The sequence below is a fragment of the Globicephala melas genome, chromosome 18 (assembly GCF_963455315.2).
Source record: "Globicephala melas chromosome 18, mGloMel1.2, whole genome shotgun sequence".
In the NCBI taxonomy this organism is placed as follows: Eukaryota; Metazoa; Chordata; class Mammalia; order Artiodactyla; family Delphinidae; genus Globicephala; species Globicephala melas.
The window spans coordinates 28,580,899-28,598,197 of record NC_083331.1 but is presented as its reverse complement, the minus strand read 5'-3'; positions in this window follow the sequence as shown (position 1 = coordinate 28,598,197).

Genomic DNA, 17,299 nt, shown 5'->3' with positions numbered 1-17,299 from the left:
ACCCAATTCAATCAGATAAAGTTGTAAATATATGCTAGGAAATTCTAAGGTTAAAGGATCACTATTCTCCTGGCTAAATGGTGTGATATTCAAAGGTACAGCAGGCACTGCTACAGCAATTTGCTCACTACCACAGATCATAATTTTAGGATGAAACAGGCACCTCAGGTGGCAGAGTACAATAGAGAAAGGAGTTGGATTCTTAGAGATTTAATTCAGCTTCTGACTCATATACATGACACTAGCTTCCCCTACTTGGAACATTCTTTGTAGAGCAGGTGCTACACCTCTTTTATTGTTTCAAAAAATTTGAGAGATTTTGTTGTTGTTGTAAATCACAATGTATCATATTTTCACTGACACAAGTTTTCTTAAAAGGTGAAGACAGTAATAATACATTCTGTTATATGGTATTTTTATGTACCCAAGTGTTTTTATGAAATATTAAAAAATTATCTTGATCATAGAAAGACAAATTATTTTTACATTTTCTTATTTATTTGTTTTTCTTCATTACTAACACAATTTGCATTTTTATTTCTATATTACAACACCTAATTACAATCCTTCGTACATAGAGAGTGCCATCAAAAGTTCACTGAATGAACACCTAAACTGAGGAAAGACAAAAGTCAGAGAAAACGGCCATGAGAATGCATATTTTCTAGATGTGGTAGACTAAATCCTTGTTCACAAATATTCAGTTCCCCATTTGTGGGAGGATTACACAACAGTGTCCCTTAAACTTACTCTTAGTTATGTGACTTGGTTTGTCCCAGAAACTGTGTGTCATCTCTCTACTCCAGGTAGAAGTTTTCAGAGCTGGAGTATGCTTTGCTGTGGTATTGTTTTGTTGCTGTGATCATGGAAACGTGTGTGTAGATGGAATCACTGTCAGCCTGGGTCACTGAAGGACAAAGATGATCAGAGGCCCCCTTGGCAAACTGTGGCAGGCATGTAACATGAAGGGAAAATAAACTTGGTTTTGTTACCCAATTATATGTGGGGCTGTTTACTACCACAGTGTTATTCTAGGCTATCATGACAGAAACATAATAAAGAACAGATAACTGCCCAGTGAAACTCTGGTGAAGGGTTATCTGAACAAGAAGATATGGTTTTTGGAAATTTATGGACAGTGCCATTTTTATTAATTAAATGTTTAAAATATTAATAATGTGTATTCTTATAGGAAATAAACCATTTAATTGTAGAAATAAAATAGAAGCTAAATGTTTTTTATGTATTCATAACTTTTGTGTCCACCTAAATCTATTTTTTTCTAATAATTATTTAATTTATTTAATCATGATTATCCTGTAACACGGGTTTTGGGAAATATATTCTACAAAGTAGGAAGAAAATTCTATACCATAATTTGTAATGAAATTGCATGTTTTAGGGAACCAAGCTTTCTCACATATCTGATATTTAGGCTTCATCTACACTTCTTTTTATTATTATTTTCTATGGTTTGGATACAAACTTAGAATCTTGACAATCTAGAAACTTTAGTCCTTTCTTTCTCAGATTCTTGCTTTAATTACTAAAGTTAAGGATGTACAGAGAATTAACAGCTGCTGAGCTACAATAATAAAATCCTCAATTAAGTTTATGAACAATTAGGCTTTGCTTTGATACCATTATGTTTACTTAATAAAATTTTATTAATTAATCATATGAAAATGTCTGTCTTATCAGTTGCTGAATTACATAGCTATGCAACATACACATACATATACATACTCCCTACATATGCACATACAGGAATTCTTGAAAACTGACTAGATGGACAAGGTATTACAGATGTCTTCTCAAAAATCATGCTGTCTCTATGTATATGTATAACTGATTCACTTTGTTATAAAGCAGAAACTAACACACCATTGTAAAGCAATTATACTCCAATAAAGACATTAAAAAAAAATCATGCTGTCTCTATTCAGAGCAGCTAATTTAAAATATGAGAGAAATCAAGGCTCTAGGCGTATAAAAACACACTTCCACTTACAACACAGACTATATTACAGTACAGACAACTATATCCAATTTCACATAAGAGCTAGTACCTTAGAGATACAAACTCAACAAGCAAACTATCATAAATATCTGAGGAATTACCTGGGATCCTGTGGAAACACATGCTGAGTAGCCAGGTATTACCTGTGGTAATGAGTGTTTCAAAATTCCTACTAACAGACTTCTTCGACCTTATACCACAGATAGTGTACCTGCTATCACCCACAACTAATGTGAAAGTCTTGATGTTATGCACAGGAGAGCTAATCAATATAATAGATTTTTCTGAAAAAGAACTAGTTATTAGGAAACTCAGTAAGGTTTGCATTTCATTAAGTGTTCTGTGATCTCAGGTGAAACTACAGGTCCACAGTAAAAATTGAGATTGACATGTACACACTGCTATATTTTAAATAGATAAGCAAGGAACTACTGTAAAAAAATAAATAAAATTTTTAAAAAAGAAATTGAGTGAAAGTTGTCAATGAGTCTCAGAAAAAAAAAAAAAGAGATGGAACAGAAGAAAAGACAATTTTTATAATACTCTTTAAGTTAAAGTATTAAACAAATTTTGTTTCTCATCTAATTCTCATATCATATTGCATATTTTTATAACATTATATTAGTTTCAGGTATACAGCATAGTGATTTGATATTTGTATATATTGCAGTGTGGTCACCACAAGAAGTCTAATTAATATCCATCATCACATAGTTACAAAATTTTCATATTGCATATTAAGTTCAAATCAATGGAATCAGTTATTTGTGGCAATAAACAATGATCTTCAAGAAGTTATATAAAATATATTTATTGGAAAGATAAGGATACTGACATTCAGCATGTTTAAAATCAATTTAGATAGTCATCTATCTAATTAGGAAGATTCAAATTCCAAAGCATTGGTTTTTATATATCCTACCCAGTGTTTTAAAATATAAATAATACTGCATTTCAGTAACTGTGGTAATTGACAATAAGAGGGAGAAAACATTTCACAAAAGTAGAGAGGTTAACTCAAAAATGTGGGTAAGAATAACATGTTAAATACTATACAACTGAAAGAATGAGATTATAAATTCATTATTCTGTCCTAAATATGCATTCATTCGTGTGGGCTAGTTAAAAGAATACTATTTTATATCAAAAATACTGCTAATTCTTCTACGTCCTAGGTCTTTTGGTAAGTAATTTAACCTCTCTGACTTAATTTTTTTTTCTTCTGTAAAAGGTAAATGAGAGTTTCTGATAAACTGAGAGTGCCTTGTGATGAGTAAGTCTATGCATTTCAAAAATAATGATAATGGTGATGATAATGATTATGCATAAAACAGAATCATACAGTTTACAAATTTCATATTATTTAAGATTTTAAATGTTGTATAGAGATTTGTCATTAGAATTTGATAGGAGCAAAGATATAATCACCTAGGTTGGGTAAAGGGAAATATGGAGAAAACTAACATTCATTAATTTTTATATACCAGATAGGTCGCTAGGCATTTTACATTATATTGCTATTTAATAATGACAATGAATAAAACAATTATAAAACAATGTGTGAAACAATATATATTCAGGAAACATGTGAAAAGGTAAGGTTGAAAGAGAAAACACTCATCATTTATGGAAGTAGTCTATTTTGAACTGGGAATTTGAATCTTTCCAAAAAATGTTTTTATCATAACAACACCAGTTAAACATAGTCATTTCAATTGACAACCAGTATCATTTTAAAATGTTTGTCATATTATTTCACATCAAAAGACATTATATGATTTGACATCTAGGTCCTAGGAAGCATCGAAAGAGGAGATTCTATATAAATAAAAGTTGAATAACATAACAACATTCTATAAATCTATGAGTCTATTTCTAGAAGGAAATAACAAAAGAAGAAGTAAAAATAAAATGGGAATAGGGCACTCAAAGTATGTCAGATGTACCTGCAAGAGGGCTACGACATATTGGAATACCATTTTCAAGACTAGTTGCTAGGCTCAGATTTAGCAAAATCAAACAGACAATAATTAAAAGTAAATAAAAGAATGAGATATTGTTACCTTTATTAATTTTTATTTTTTTAAGATTTGCAGGAAGGTAAAAATAATCTTACGAATATATGTATGTCTGTATCTTTTCTACCTGTATCCTCATTAGCAGTAGGGATCTGAAGAGGTGAGGCTCACCTTTCAGGATGTCTGCCAAAGGCCACTAATTCTGTTAATACTGATGATGAATGACCTTGTGAAGTCGTCTAAGTTTTACCAATGGACATGTAGTCCTTTGTTGTTGTTTTTATCCCCCTGTGGTAGCTAAATTGATGTTTTGTAATTTAAAAATGAACTATTCCTTTTTACCCATCTCTTTTGGTGCTTATTTGTTTTTAGTTCACTTAATTTTTTTTTTTTAAAGAAGATGTTGGGGGTAGGAGTTTATTAATTAATTTATTTATTTTTGCTGTGTGGGGTCTTCGTTTCTGTGCGAGGGCTTTCTCTAGTTGTGGCAAGCAGGGGCCACTCTTCATCGCAGTGCGTGGGCCTCTCACTATCGCGGCCTTTCTTGTTGCGGAGCACAGGCTCCAGACGTGCAGGCTTAGTAATTGTGGCTCACAGGTCTAGTTGCTCCATGGCATGTGGGATCCTCCCAGACCAGGGCTCGAACCCGTGTCCCCTGCATTAGCAGGCAGATTCTCAACAACTGCACCACGAGGGAAACCCCACTTCACTTAATTTTTGTTCTTAACCTTTTCAACAACTTTTAGATGTGGGGATCATAAACTGACAGGGTAATTAGGAAAAGGTTGAGGAGGTTTCATGACCCAAACAAGTTGGCTGTATTTTATCTCCTACTTAGCTCTGTAGAAATCCTTCTAGTTCCTGCACTGCCGAGTCAATATCCCATTTAGTCTCAGGATAACTCTTTATTAGTAATAACCTATTAATAGGAGAGATGTTAGAATTACCATAAATAAATCAGCAAATTTGGTGAAGCAGGGAAAACAGAAACAGAATCTCTAATTATTCCAGGTTAGTAATAGACTGTCCATGACAATCCAGACAATATGTTGGCACAAATATTCTTGCTTGTTTTTTAAGAAATTCATTCTCTATGGAAGAGATAGAAAAAATCAGATCTTGAGCATATGTACATAGAATGTTTATAGTATAAGAAAATGCTCTAGAGTAGCTCACACTTGGGAAGCAGAAGGAGGGAAAACAGTCCTCAAGGAAGATTTCCCATTGTGTCCCAAGAGGTTTAGCTTGGATAACTTTTTAGTCCTTCCTAAATATAAGCTCTCCAGACTGAGCAGAACTTATCATTTTATGAGGACAGATTAGCACTGACAGCACTGCATAGTGACCATTATGGATAAAAAAGCAAAGATTTTCTGATCACTAACTTGGATTTTTTTACCCTGTGGTGGACAAAGACAGGCAGTAATTACTGGCAGTCCCAAAAAGGCAGGGACTGAAAAATGTCAGTAGCTGATGATTGTAACACAGGCATAAGCTTAGATTTTGTAAGGAGTGTTTACAATTTCAATTCAAATATTGATAACATAACTCCGGGGGGGGGGGTGCAGTTAAAGACAGGTTCACAGGTTCTTTGATATCTATCCTCTGAAGAGGTGGAGCTAAATTCCCTTCCCTTCACATGCTGTCTAGGTTATGTTACTTGCTTCTAGTGAATAGAATATAGTAGAAGTGATAAGATGGCATCTCCAAGGTTAGGTTATCAAAGATTTCAACTTCCCTCTTGAGTCTCTCTCTCTCTCTCTCTCTCTCTCTCTCTTCATAACTCACTCTGAGGGCAGCCAGCTGCTATGTTGCAAGGACTCTCAGGCAGCCAACACAAAGTCCACATGACAAGGAGCCACATATATATGAGTGAGTTTAGATGTAGATGCCTTGTTGCCTGCCAGCAAAAATGTGAATGAACTTGGGAAAGTATCCTTGAAGTAGCCGCAGCAGTGACCAACAACTTGATGATGAACTTATGGGAAACCCAGTTCTAGAATGACTCAGCTGAGCTAGTCCTTGATCTCTCATAACAGAATCTGGGAAATAATAAATGTTTACTAGTTTAAGAGCAAATTTGAGGTAATTTGTTATGCAGCAATAGATAACAAATACTGCTTTCAGAATATTCAAGCCAAGTAAAAGAGGGATTGCCTTGTCTAAATATCAGGATTTGCCAGTTTCAGAGCTATCAAGGTTTAAGTGAGATGTTCTGGCAAGGTTAATGTTTTCTGATAGCTACACTAGTAGAGTGATAAGGTTATAACAACAAAGAAACTATTACTTATTGGTATTTTAATATGTGGCATATATCTAGTACCTCATCTAATTAATATTTATGTGAAAGTAAAGAAATATGCTTGGACAATGTACAGAATATTTATATATATATATATATATATATAATTAAAGTATAGCCTATTAACTTTAAGGAATCCACTTGGATTTTTTATAATCACAACAGAAGAATATGATTTTATCTTATCATAAACATTATTCCCTGTATCTTGTGCATTCTTATTCCAATTTCAAATTTTCCTCTATATTTGATGCCTTTAAAAGAACTATAAAAAAAAACAATTACTCTTTCATCATTTCTATCTTTTCACTAAGCAAATCTAGATCTCAGATAGAATATTGATTGATAATAAATCATAGATTATTTGATTTCATTATAGTGAAATGACTAGTTTCTTTGAGATGAATGAAAAATAAAAATGCACTAAAATTAGTGACATGGAGTCCTGAGTGATAACTAAAATTCAATACCAAAGAAGGATTATTCAAGATAAAAATGCAAATACTGCCTTAACCTGTATTTCAAACTAAAACATTTAAAAGAATAAACAAAACTAAATAAAAAAATACCATCTTTAAACTCTATGTGTAGAGTTGTGTGCAGAGATGCTTATATGCAGAGAAGACAAAACAGGCATACAATTTTCTTATCTCAAGATGGATTTAAGAATGGAGAGTTTCATTAAAAGAGAGAAGTTTTGTAGCCAGGGTCCTTGAAGCGTTGTGGGTGTTGATTTTCTGTTCATGGATCTGTTTTTTCCATCCATTCTGTGTGTCTGTGGTTTCTTCCCTCTTTTATGCTTTGTCAGTGTTGCTGAGTACTGATGAGACAATACTTGATGTAAACAGCCCCAGGCAATCATTTTCAGTTGATAAATTTAAGATCTGAAACCTTAAGCTCTATTTTATAAGTGCAATCTCTGTTAGAGTGCCCAATTACACGTGGTAGCTGTGTATTTCTGAGGTTTCTTTAGGGGAGAAACATCCATGCTCTGACAAATTTAATGGGTTTAGGGGAAAATAATGATAAGAAGTCATGGAGAAAAATTCAAAGAGAACTTCCAAGTAATTTCTAGGAATTTTAGAAAAAGAAAAAAAACCACACACATGCAATGTTATAATATTTTGTTTAACAGAAAATAAAAGATTAAAGGAGAGAAAGTAAATTGTTCTATGTTGAATAGAGTGAGTTACACTGGAAAATAAACAATATTAGACTGAAAATAAACAATATTAAACATTGCCATTGATTAAATGTGTCTTTGAAATGCCACCTACTTTCCAAATACCTTCAGCATTAAAACAGTATCTGCTCTTGCTCAAATTTGTTTAAAGGATCAAATTATATAATTTATAAAATACAAAATACTCTAAATTTTAAGTGACAGTGTTAACCCAGATGTCAGTTAAGGTCATTCAGTCCAATAACATTAAATTTTTTTGAAGTTATAATTAAAATGTTATATGTACGTAGTTTAAAGATCATACTGAACAAAAAGACTGATGATGAAAAAGGGCAGAACCCTAATCTGGTACTTTTCTCCCCACTCTCCCTCCCTTATCTTCATATTTCCAAGTAACATAAGATACTGCTGTTCTGCTCTTTATTAACTTAACATTATATTCAGCATCCTATATCACAGAATGGATGTTTTACATGCTTATTTCTCTGAAAACATGTCCCCTCTTTTCATTCTTTCAATGTAGTTTTATGAAAATTGTTAGTTAAATCAGTGGTCAATCTGTATCTTTTTCTATATTATAGTTTCTTCTGAGCTAAAATGTCACATATTATTTTCTTTATTATATATTTCTTTAGTTTCTTCTGCAGTTAGTATTCTCCTTACATACTAGTTTCATTTATAAAATTTCTGTTGTTGTTTTAGCTATTTCACCAGATCTGCCAAATACCTGTCAATATTTTTCAAATGCTCAAATGTGTAAATTCCATTTTTCTTTTTCTAGTATCCTGTCTCTTGGAAACTTATTATATTCTGCTTCAATTTGGACTCTGTGACCTGATGCACTGCTAATGTCATGAGACTGTTCTTTAATTTTGGAATTTCTACCCATGCTCTCCTCTGTTGGAACTTTTGCCCACTAGGTAGCTTGTAGTACTTTTTCTTGGTTAATTTATTGTCTGGTGCAACCCAGTCTCCATTAAATTCCAAGAAAGAGTGCAAGGGAGGTGAAATTTCTAGTAATTGCTTATATAAAAAGCCTTTATTATATACATGGTTTGCTAGGTATAGTGGGCTAAATGATGGCCCCCAAAAGAAAGATATGTCTGTCTCTTAACACCCATAACCTGTGAACATGACCTTTTTTTGGAGAAAGTGTCTTTGCAGATGTAATTAAGGTAAGGATCTTGAGTTGAGATCATTTTGGACTTAATATGGTCTCTAATTCAAGTGTGAAATTGTCCTTATAAGACAAAGGCATAGGGAAATTTGAGATTCAGACCCAGAGGAGAGAAGACCATGTCAAGATTGGAGCAGAGATTGAAGCCATGAAGTCCCAAACCAGGAATGACTGGAGCCACTAAGAATGGAAGGGTCAAGGAAAGATTCCACCCTAGAGCCAGAGGAGGGAGTGTGTTCAGAACACCTTGATTTTGAACTTCTGTCCTCCACAACTGTGAAAGAATACATTTCTGTTGTTTAAAACCAACAAATTTGTACAACCCTTGGAAACTAATAAAGGTGGGTAAAGAATTTTATGTAGAAAATATTTTCATCCAGTACTGTATTTTAAATTATTTCCTAACTCTGATTTTCAACAATTTTCATGTAACAAGTTTTCACTTATTTTTCTCTAAAAGCTTAAGATATTTGCTAAATACTTTATGTTTAGAGATTTTATACTGATACCTTGGTATCATCATCATCATCATCTTCATCATTATACATTGAGATTGGCACTTATTGTATCCTTTCAACTAGTAGATTCATGTCCTTCAGTTCTGTGAAGTTTTTGTTTGTTTATTTTAATACAAACACATTCCTTAGTCTTTTTCTGCTTTTTTGTTTCTATCATTATTATTAATTGATTCCTAATTGTTTCATTGTTTCCCTCATTTTTTTTTCCTTAAGAAGTTCTGAGTTTTATTCATCAAATGTGATATTTTAAAATTCTTACCATTTTTTAAAAAAATATTTTAAGACTACTTTCTTGTTCTACATTTTTAATAGCTCCCAATTCTTTGTTCTAAATGATCACTTTCTATTACATTTCTGAAATATGAAGCATAGATTTTAACACTCATTTTTCTTATTTCCTTCTACTTTTGTTTCATCAGAGTTCTATTTTTCTGTTATTTATTTTGGTCTCTCTTTACTATTGGAAGATTCCCTCACATGTCCTCTGCTGGCCTTTCAGTCATATTTACTTGGAAATTCTATGCTATGTTAACAGCTGCACCATTCTACCAATCTATAAATGAAGATCAATTAGTGACTTACATAAGTGCAATCCACATATATTAATAGTTAGAGGTCCTTTCCCTAAGCCATCTCAGTTTTTCCCGGGAATAAATCTCCCAAATCCTATAATTGTTGGTCTGAGTAAAAATGAAGCCAAAAGAAGAAGTGTGGTTACCCATTTCTCTGAGTGATTATTTTCCCCAGTATTTCAATTCTATACTTCACACCCACTTTTTCTTCCCCCAGAGAAATTAAGCTGAAAAATGTTACAGAAAATATGTCTATTCCTGAAATGCAGTTGGGGAAATTGAAGGTTTAAAGCTGGAGGGAACAAAACTTACAAGCTTAACCAATATGAAAGCTGATTTTTTTCTGTTTTCCTCTTCTACCTGATATCTTATGCCTTGAACTTCTGGGACTTTGCAAGTATCTACTGGTCAAATCCACTTGGTTTTCCTTTGGGATCTGCTCTATAATAAACAAGGTTCAATTAATATTCTTCTCTCATTCATAGTCTTCTCTGATAAGTTTTCAGCACTCTTGTATCCTGTCAAACGTCCACTTGTTTCTCATTCATTGTGGAATCCTCAAAGCCCAGCACACTTTCTGAAGTATAGCAGATTATGTATAAGTGCACAATGAACTGTTAAAATATAATATTTTAAGTAGAAAAAATGTATCACCATGACAGAAATTATAAGGTTTATTATTATTTTTTATTTTTAATTTAAAAATAGATGATTCTATGAGTAATATGGCATCAAATTAAATAAAATGCATTTTAATAGTAATATTAAGAAATAAACTTACCTAACACTTTCAAAAGAAAGAAATATTGTGTATTATTAATATTCAAGATGAATAAATTGATTTCAAATTTGGAAAATGATAGGAGGCTGTATCATTATGCAAGTATAAATTCAATTTCCAGATAAACAACCTCTGTGAATAGGTTAAAATCTGAGTGAAATTCAATCAAGTCTTAAATAAAATGGTTAAATGTATACAAAATTTTTTTTTAAATGAATATAAATTAATTATGATCAATAATGAAAGCCGCATAGCGTCTCATGCCCATCTCTGGGGCTCCGGCTGTTAGCCGTGGCTTGCACCTGTCACTTGAGCTCCTTTAAGTGGCGCTCTTAATCCCCTCTCCTCATGCACCAGGAAACAAAGAGGGAAGAAAAAGTCTCCTGCCTATCTGGCAGGTCCAGACTTTTCTCCAGACTCGCACCCGGCTAGCCGTGGTGCACTAAACCCCTGCAGGCTGTGTTCATGCCACAAGTCCTCTCCCTGTGATCTGATCTCTGAAGCCCGAGACTCAGCTCCGAGCCCCGCAAGCCCCGGCGGGTAAGCAGACAAGCCTCTCGGACTGGAATACAAGGACATCCATGGACAGTGACATCATAACAGCCATGTGGATGAAAAGTTCTTGGTGCTGCAGCCAGGAGTCAGTGCTTTGTCTCTGAGGTGGGAGAGCCAACTTCAGGACACTGGTCCACAAGAGACCTCCCACCTCCACATAATATCAAATGGCAAAAATCTCCCAGAGATCTCCATCTCAATACTAGCACCCAGCTTCACTCAACGACCAGCAAGCTACAGTGCTGGACATCCTATGCCAAACAACTAGCAAGAGATGAAAACAAACCCACCTATTAGCAGAAAGGATGCCTAATATCATAATAAGTCCACAGACACCCCAAAACACACGACCAGATATGGAAATGCCCACCAGAAAGAAAATATCCAGCCTCATCCATGAGAACACAGGCACTAGTCCCCTCCACCAGGAAGCCTACACAACCCACTGAACCAACCTTAGTCACTGGGGACAGACACCAAAAACAACGGGAACTATGAACCTGCAGCCTGCAAAAAGGAGACCTCAAACACAGTAAGATAAGCAAAATGAGAAGACAGAAAAACACACAGCAGATGAAAGAGAAGATAAAAACCCACCAGACCTAACAAATGAAGAGGAAATAGGCAGTCTACAAGAAAAAGTATTCAGAATAATGATAGTAAAGATGATCCAAAATCTTGGAAATAGAATAGAGAAAATGCAAGAAACATTTAACAAGGACCTAGAAGAACTAAAGATGAAACAAACAATGATGAACAACACAATAAATGAAATTAAAAATACTCTAGGTGGGATCAATAGCAGAATAACTGAGGCAGAAGAACGGATAAGTGACCTGGAAGATAAAATAGTGGAAATAACTACTGCAGAGCAGAAAAAAGGAAAAAGAATGAAAAGAACTGAGGACAGTCTCAGAGACCTCTGGGACAACATTAAATGCACCAACATTCGAATTATAGGGGTTCCAGAAGAAGAAGAGAAAAAAGAAAGGGACTGAGAAAATATTTGAAGAGATTATAGTTGAAAACTTCCCTAATATGGGAAAGGAAATAGTTAATCAAGTCCAGGAAGCACAGATAGTCCAATATAGGATAAATCCAAGGAGAAACATGCCAAGACACATATTATTCAAACTGTCAAAAATTAAATACAAAGAAAACGTATTAAAAGCAGCAACGGAAAAACAACAAATAACATACAAGAGAATCCCCATGAGGTTAACAGCTGATTTTTCAGCAGAAACTCTGCAAGCTGGAAGGGACTGGCAGGACATTTTTAAAGTGATGAAGGAGAAACACCTGCAACCAAGATTACTCTATCCAAAAGGATCTCATTCAGATTTGATGGAGAAATTAAAAAGTTTACAGACAAGCAAAAATTGAGAGAGTACAGCACCACAAAACCAGCTTTACAACAAATGCTAAAGGAACTGCTCTAGGCAAGAAACACAAGAGAAGGAAAAGACCTACAGTAATGAACTCAAAACAATTAAGAAAATGAGAATAGGAATATACATATCGATAATTACCTTCAATGTAAATGGACTAAATGCTCCAATCAAAAAACACAGATTGGCTGAATGGATACAAAAACAAGACCCATATATGTGCTGTCTACAAGACACCCACTTCAGACCTAGAGACATGTACAGACTGAAAGTAAGAGGATGGAAAAATATATTTCATGCAAATGGAAACCAAAAGAAAGCTGGAGTAACTATTCTCATATGAGAGAAAATAGACTTTAAAATAAAGACTATTAGAAGAGACAAAGAAGGACACTACATAATGATCAAGGGATCAATCCTAGAGGAAGATATAACAATTGTAAATATTTATGCACTCAACATAGGAGAACCTCAATACTCACAACCATAAAAGGGGAAATCGGCAGTAACACAATCATAGTAGGGGACTTAAACACTCCACTTTCACCAATGGACAGATCATCCAAAATAAAAATAAATAAGGAAACAGAAGCTTTAAATGATACATTAAACAAGATGAACTTAATTGATATTGATAGGGCATTCCATCAAAAAACAACAGAATACACATTTTTCTCAAGTGCTCATGGAACATTCTCCAGGATAGATCATATCTTGGGTCACATATCAAGCCTTGGTAAACTTAAGAAAATTGAAATTGTATCAAGTATCTTTTCCGACCACAGTACTATGAGACATGATATCAATTACAGGAAAAGATCTGTAAAAAATACAAACACATGGAGGCTAAACAATACACTACTTAATAACGAAGTCATCACTGAAGAAATCAAAGAAGAAATAAAAAAAATACCTAGAAACAAATGACAATGGAGACACGATGACCCAAAATCTATGGGATGCAGCAAAAGCCATTCTAAGAGGGAAGTTTATAGCAATACAATCCTACCTTAAGAAACAGAAAACATCTCGAATAAACAATCCTAACCTTGTACCTAAAGCAATTAGAGAAAGAAGAACAAAAATCCCCCAAAGTTAGCTGAAGGAAAGACATCATAAGAATCAGATCAGAAATAAATGAAAAAGAAACGAAGGATATGATAGCAAAGATCAATAAAACTAAAAGCTGGTTCTTTGAGAAGATAAACAAAATTGATAAACCATTATCCAGACTCATCAAGAAAAAATGGGGAAGACTCAAATCAATAGAATTAGAAATGAAAAAGCAGAAGTAGCAACTGACACCGCAGAAATACAAAAGGTCATGAGAAATTACTACAAGCAACACTATGCCAATAAAATGGACAACCTGGAAGAAATGGACAAATTCTTAGAAATGCACAACCTGCCAAGTATGAATCAGAAAGACATAGAAAATATGAATAGACAAATCACAAGCACTGAAATGAAAACTGTGATTAAAAATCTTCCAACAAACAAAAACCCAGGACCAGAAGGCTTCACAGGAGAATTCTATCAAACATTTAGAGGAGAGCTAACACCTATCCTTTCCAAACTCGTCCAAAATATAGCAGAGGGAGGAATACTCCCAAACTCATTCTACGAGGCTACCATCACCCTGATACCAAAACCAGAAAAGGATGTCAAAAAGAAAGAAAACTACAGGACAATATCACTGATGAACATAGATGCAAAAATCCTCAAGAAAATAGTAGCAAACAGAATCCAACAGCACATTAAATGGATCATACACTATGATCAAGTGGGGTTTATTCAGGGAATGCAAGGATTCTTCAATATACGCAAATCAATCATATTAACAAATTGAAGTAGTAAGAGCATATGATCATCTCAATAGATGCAGAGAAAGCTTTCGACAAAGCTTTATGATAAAAACCCTGCAGAAAGTAGGTGTAGAGGGAACTTTCCTCAACATAATAAAGGCCATATATGACAAACACACTGCCAGCATCGTCCTCAATCGTGAAAAACTGAAAGCATTTCCATAAGATCAGGAACAAGACAAGGTTGCCCACTCTCGCCACTGTTATTCAACATAGTTTTGGAAGTTTTAGCCACAGCAATCAGAGAAGAAAAGGAAAAAAAAGGAATCCAAATCAGAAAAGAAGAAGTAAAGCTGTCACTGTTTGCAGATGACATGATACTGTACATAGAGAATCCTAAAGATGCTACCAGAAAACTACTAGAGGTAAACAATTAATTTGGTAAAGTAGCAGGATACAAAACTAATGCACAGAAATCTCTGACATTCCTATACTCTAATGATGAAAAATCTGAAAGTGAAATCAAGAAAACATTCCCATTTATCATTGCAACAAAATGAATAAAAGATCTAGGAACAAACTTACCTAAGGAGACAAAAGGCCTGTATGCAGAAAATTATAAGACACTGATGAACGAAATTAATGATGATACAAATGGATGGAGAGATATACCATGTTCTTGGATTGGAAGAATCAACATTGTGAAAATGACTCTACTACCCAAAGCAATCTACACATTCAATGCAATCCCTATCAAACTACCACTGGTATTTTTCACAGAAATAGAACAAAACATTTCACAATTTGTATGGAAACACAAAAGACCCCGAATAGCCAAAGCAATCTTGAGAACAAAAAATGTAGCTGGAGGAATCAGGCTCCCTGACATCAGAATATACTACAAAGCTACAGTAAACAAGACAGTATGGTACTGGCACCAAAACAGAAAGATAGATGAATGCAACAGGATAGAAATCCCAGAGATAAACCCACACACATATGGTCACCTTATCTTTGATAAAGGAGGCAGGAATGTACAGTGGAGAAAGAACAGCCTCTTCAATAAGTGGTGCTGGGAAAACTGGACAGGTACATGTAAAAGTATGAGATTAGATCACTCCCGAACACCATACACAAAAATAAGGTCAAAATGGATTAAAGACCTAAATGTAAGTCTAGAAACTATCAAACTCTTAGAGGATAACATAGGTAGAACACTCTATGACATAAATCACAGTAAGATCCTTTCTGACCCACCTCCTAGAGAAATGGAAATAAAAACCAAAATAAACAAATGGGACCTAATGAGACTTCAAAGCTTTGTCACAGCAAAGGAAACCATCAACAAGACCAAAAGACAACCTTCAGAATGGGAGAAAATATTTGCAAATGAAGCAACTGACAAAGGATTAATCTCCAAAATTTATAAGCAGCCTATGCAGCTCAATAACAAAAAAACCCCACAAACAACCCAATCCAAAAATAAGCAGAAGACCTAAATAGACATTTCTCCAAAGGACATATCCAGACTGCCAACAAACACAGGAAAGAATGCTCAACATCATTAATCATTAGAGAAATGCAAATCAAAACTAAAATTAGATATCATCTCACACCAGTCAGAATGGTCATCATCAAAAAATCTACAAACCATAAATGCTGGAGAAGGTGTGGAGAAAAGGGAACTCTCTTGCACTGTTGGTGGGAATGTAAATTGATACGGCCACTGTGGAGAACAGTATGGAGCTTCCTTGAAAAACTACAAATAGAACTACCATATGACCCAGCAATCCCACTACTGTGCATATACCCTAAGAAACCCATAATTCAAAGAGTCATGTACCAAAATGTTCATTGCGGCTCTATTTACAATAGCCTGGAGATGGAAACAACCTAAGTGTCCATCATCAGATGAATGGATAAAGAAGATGTGGCACATATATACAATGGAATATTACTCAGCCATAAAAAGAAACGAAATTGAGCTGTTTGTAATGAGGTGGATAGACTTAGAGTCTGTCATACAGAGTGAAGTCAGAAAGAGAAAGACAAATACTGTATGCTAACACATATATATGGAATTTTAGAAAAAAAATGTCATGAAGAACCTAGGGGTAAGACATGAATAAAGACACAGACCTACTAGAGAATGGACTTGAGGATATGGGAGGGGGAAGGGTAAGCTGTGACAAAGCGAGAGAGAGGCATGGACATATATCCACTACCAAACGTAAGGTAGATAGCTAGTGGGAAGCAGCTGCATAGCACAGGGAGATCAGCTTGATGCTTTGTGACTGCCTGGAGGGGTGGGATAGGGAGGGTGGGAGGGAGGGAGATGCAAGAGGGAAGAGATATGGGAACATATGTATATATAAAACTGATTCACTTTGTTATAAAGCAGAAACTAACACACCATTGTAAAGCAATTATACTCCAATAAAGATTTTAAAAAAATAAAATAATAAAATAAATAAAGTAAGAGCTGCTAGGAAAAACAAACAAACAAACAAGAAAAACCGCATGCCGCAACCAAGACCCATTGCAGCCAAAATAAATAGATAGATAGATAGATAAATAAATAAATAAATATTAAAAACAGAAGAAGGAAAGAAACTGAAGCTGTAACAAATTAAAATTTACCCAAAATTATGGCCTGTATATGGTGAGGTGGATTTAAAAAGGTCTGACACAAGCTAGAGCTTCTACTTTTTCCATTACTCCAGGCTTTCTGCAATCTGCCACCTCCGTTTCTGCATTTTGCTGGGAGAATCCCATCTCAAGTCCTTTTAGCTTGTACTTTCCCTTCAAATTATCTCAATGACAGCACATAAGAAAAACTTTTGAATTGCTCTTTTTATTACTTCAATTGCTAGAGAAATTTGTGTTCTACCTCACATCTTCGCAGAATGATCATTGAAGGACCAATCTGATTGAATTTGTGAAATAAAAGTAATGACAGTTCTTCAAATATATTGCTTTG